The sequence below is a fragment of the Rutidosis leptorrhynchoides genome, chromosome 2 (assembly GCF_046630445.1).
Source record: "Rutidosis leptorrhynchoides isolate AG116_Rl617_1_P2 chromosome 2, CSIRO_AGI_Rlap_v1, whole genome shotgun sequence".
Taxonomy (NCBI): domain Eukaryota; kingdom Viridiplantae; phylum Streptophyta; class Magnoliopsida; order Asterales; family Asteraceae; genus Rutidosis; species Rutidosis leptorrhynchoides.
In genome coordinates this window covers 391036110-391040743 of record NC_092334.1, presented here as the reverse complement: position 1 = coordinate 391040743, position 4634 = coordinate 391036110, and positions in this window count along the sequence as shown.

Genomic DNA, 4634 nt, shown 5'->3' with positions numbered 1-4634 from the left:
TTCAAGCTCGAGTTTAGATATCATTGAATTCCATGAGTTTGAATTCTCAATCTTTAAGGGTCAATCTCTAGGATTGAGTAATATCAGTCTTAAAAGCTGATTTTTAATCTTTAAGGAGATTATCCTTTCTGGGGATCTGATTCATTAGTCTTATCCAGCTAATTTGCATGGTGCCCCCCCATTGTACGAGATAAATCCTTCTCATGGTTAGGATAAATCTGACCACTTGGCGACCCTGTTTAATGCTGAGGTCCGTGGATTTCCTGCTGATTTTAGAGATGACTTTTCTAGATTTTTCGTCAACCTACAGCTGGTCTGGACGACAACTTCATGACCTAAATCAAGAAGCGCGTTTCTTTTTAGGAAGACTTTACTTCCTTTTAATGATGGAATTGATTCATCGTGTAGATCCATCTCTTCTTTTCTTTCATCGGGTAAAACAGTTTAGTTTAGTTCAAAGCAAAAATATTTTCAGTTATTTGTTACAGATATATGTGGCATATGTTTAAAATAATTTGGTAAATTTTCCCACACTTGGCTTTTTATTTTTCTTTTTATCGTCCTCTATTCCATTTTAAATGAATTTTGACATTTTAGTTTGTTTCTTAATTTATGTCCTTTCCGAGGTAACAATAATTTCGGTGTTAAAACATAGTTTTATCGTTCATAAATATGTATAAACATGATTTGAATTCATTTAATTGAAAATTTTGAAAAATTTTACTAGAATTGGGTAGTCAGTATATAAGACTAGGGCTGTTCTTTTTTATCAGAGAGCACTAGATTCTAATACAACTACTGCTTTACTAGTATTTTTAATGGTAACCAAGTGTATAAAGTAAAAAATGTTAAAATCCGAAAGAATTTAACCCCTTCCCACACTTAAGATCTTGCAATGCCCTCATTTGCAAGAAATCAGTAATAATTTAAATTATTGAGGGTGATTTGTGTGAAAATGATTAAATTTTTACCAAAGTTTCCAAATATATTGGCGTTTGTTTGCTGAATGATAAATGGTGCACATCATTTGTTCATTCCGTCTTGTTGTTATTTCACATATATTTTGCATCTTGTCGTCAAAATTAGTTGCTTTTGCTGAACTTAATGCCAGTCTTTGAAAATGCGTTGTTTTACCCTGTTGTGTACATAAGATAAACTGCAAACATATATACATATTTTTGAAGTTTGGTATATTACCCCACATTCAAAAATTATTAAAATCTAAGAATAAAAGTTAGACAATTATAAAAATGATTACAATATTAACAAAAATATTAAATGTATCAATAATTACAAATTACAAAATAAAAAAATTAATAATAAGTAAACTAAGGATGATATTGGTACCAATAGGGGTTCCAGGCATAACCATAAGTGCTATAGAATGCTTCGGCAGGGTCATACGTAGGATATGGTGGCTGCATCTCTATCGACCAAGGAGGGAAGACGGGTTTCGGTGTAGGAATATAGTTTCTACCTATATGTTGGCAATGAGCTATGATCTGGTTCTGATGAACTTGCCAATCTTCAAATGCTCTCTGTCTAGCATTTTCGTATTCCTGAGAAGCTATAAACCTATGCATTTCTTGCATCTCATTCCCCCCTCCTACATTACCTTGCTGCTGGTTTCTCTCCACCTGTGGATGTCTACCATGGTATCGTACTGCGGCGTTATTTCGTCGCTTCAAAACTTTCGCACCATGGTATACATTTAAACCTATAGTATCGCGGGGTTCCGGCTCTTCTAGTAATAATCCCCCCCGACTTATATCCACACCGAGATATTCACCAATCAAAGTAATAAAAATACCACCTCCTATTATGCTATGTGGTCGCATCCCCCGAACCATAGCTGATAAATAATAACCCACACAATATGGTATACTTACAGCACTTTGTGGGTCTCGAATACACATATGGTAAAACAAATCTTGTTCATTTACTTTTTCTTTGTTCTTACCCCTTTGTGTAATCGAATTAGCTAAAAACCTATGTATCACTCTTAATTCGGCTCTATCTATATCCAAATAAGAGTAGTTTCCCCCTTTGAAACGGTGATGGCTTGTCATTTGACTCCACACACCGTGTGTATCAAAATTCTCATCTATTTTTCTACCGTTTAGTATCAATCCTCTACAATCGGCAGACGCTAACTCCTCAGGCGTATATATACGTAAAGCCTGAGCCATGTCCAGTAAAGACATGTGGCGCATCGAACCGCCTAACAAAAATCTAATAAAAGAACGATCGGTTAAACTAGCTACCCGATCATTCAACTCTATACTACATAACAATTCTTCACACCATACTCAAAATTTGAAATGCATAAAATTAAAAATTCAAATTTTAAAAATTAAAAATTCACACCAAACTTAATTTAAAAATTCAAACTTATATTAATTTTTCAAATATTTACAATTTTAAATATATTGTTTTTACAAAGTTTGCAATATTAATTTAAGATTTAAATATTAATTTTAAAAACATGGTAAAAATAAAATTAAAAATCTTTTTGTCTTTTTATCCCACTTTAATCAATCAAATATTATCAAAAATATGCGCCCCTCTTTTCGGTAAAGTAATTTCGGTTCCAAGACCTAATTTAACTCATGACGAATTTTTGAAATATTTTGGGTTGATTGTTTAAAGATATTTATACTTTAAGAATAAACGTTAAATTTCGCAGTGATGTAATAAATTTTTGAATGATATCAATAATTTCGGTCGCCAAACCTAATTTTATTCAATACCAATTTAATACTTTTTAGCGAACAAATTAGCATTTATTATCAAAAGGTTAAAAATAAAAATAAAAATAAAAACTGTACAGACATACCTGTGAAATAGATTTCTTAGTTATATGATCTATTCCATTCATAAGATAGTCGGTTTAATTGGTTTTCCATTGCTACATAAGCGTAACCTCGAGCATTCAGTGTCTTTTCTTCTAAACATATGAACGGTCCGTCTCTGCATAAAGTAACAAATTCGGTATTTGAATAGGTTTGATTATTTGAACATTTACCTCCATGTGACCATTTTCCGCATTTGTGACATCGTTCTAGGTGTCGTGCTCTTCTTTTCGCTGCGGATTTTGATTTTCCTTTACCAAATTGTAACTTATTATCTTCGCATCTGGATTCTTTTCTAACTCCGTCCATTCTTTCTCTGATTACTGATACTAATTCACTCGGTAGTATGTCATTATTACGTTTAGTGATCAAAGCGTGTAGCATTAGACCATGGTTTAGTTCACAGGCAGTCTTCATTTCGTAAAAACCTAAAAAAAATAAAAATTCAGAATGGGGGGAGAAGACTAGTTCTTTAGGGTCTGCTAGGGAAAGACCATACGTGTTCCATTTTCGAGAACTACACGAAAACAGACAATCTAACTCTAACAGAAATACATATTATCCTTTAAAGACTTGATTCTCCCCACACTTAGTTAGCTGTGGTATCGAAATTGTGATTAACTTCGTTGTCGACTTCCATCGGACCATGTATGTAATGTTTAACTCTGTGACCATTAACTTTAAATTCAATCCCATTTGAATTTATTAATTCTATCGTTCCGTATGGGAAAACTCTTTTGACTATGAATGGTCCAGACCATCTTGATTTCAATTTTCCAGGAAATAGCTTGAATCGTGAATTGAAAAGAAGAACTCTGTCTCCTTCTTTAAATTCTTTTGAACTTCTGATTCTTTTATCATGCCATTTCTTCGTTCTTTCTTTATAGATTAATGAATTTTCGTATGCTTCATGTCTTAATTCTTCTAATTCGTTTAGTTGACTTAATCGTAGACGTCCGGCTTCATGTAAATCAAGATTACATGTCTTCAAAGCCCAAAATGCTTTGTGTTCAATTTCTACTGGAAGATGACATGCTTTTCCATAAACAAGTCTAAAAGGTGTGGTTCCAATTGGAGTTTTGTAGGCTGTTCTAAAAGCCCAGAGTGCATCCTCCAATTTAATGGACCATTCCTTCGGATTTGATCCTACGGTTTTCTCTAGAATACGTTTTAAAGCTCGGTTGGTATTTTCAACTTGTCCACTTGTTTGTGGATGATATGCGGTGGAGATTTTATGAGTTACTCCATATCTTTTAAGAACTTTCTCAAGTTGATTATTACAGAAATGAGTACCCCGATCACTTATTAAAGCTTTCGGTGTTCCAAACCTTGCAAAAAGACGTTTTAAAAAGTTGACTACAACTCGTGCATCGTTAGTTGGGAGAGCTTGTGCTTCCGCCCATTTAGATACATAATCAATGGCTACGAGTATATATAGATTATTATGAGATTTTGGAAATGGACCCATAAAGTCAATACCCCAAATGTCAAATACTTCACATACTTGGATGACATTTTGTGGCATTTCATCACGTTGACTTATTTTTCCGGCCCTTTGACATGCATCACAGGATTTGCAAAGAAGGTGTGCGTCTTTGTAAATTGTAGGCCAATAGAATCCAGCTTCATAAACTTTTCTTGCTGTTAGTTGAGGCCCATAATGCCCTCCTGTTGGTCCTGTGTGACAATGGTTTAAAATTTTACTAGCTTCATCTCCAAATACACATCGGCATATTATTCCATCGGGACAACTTTTAAACAGATGTGGATCTTCCCAGAAAT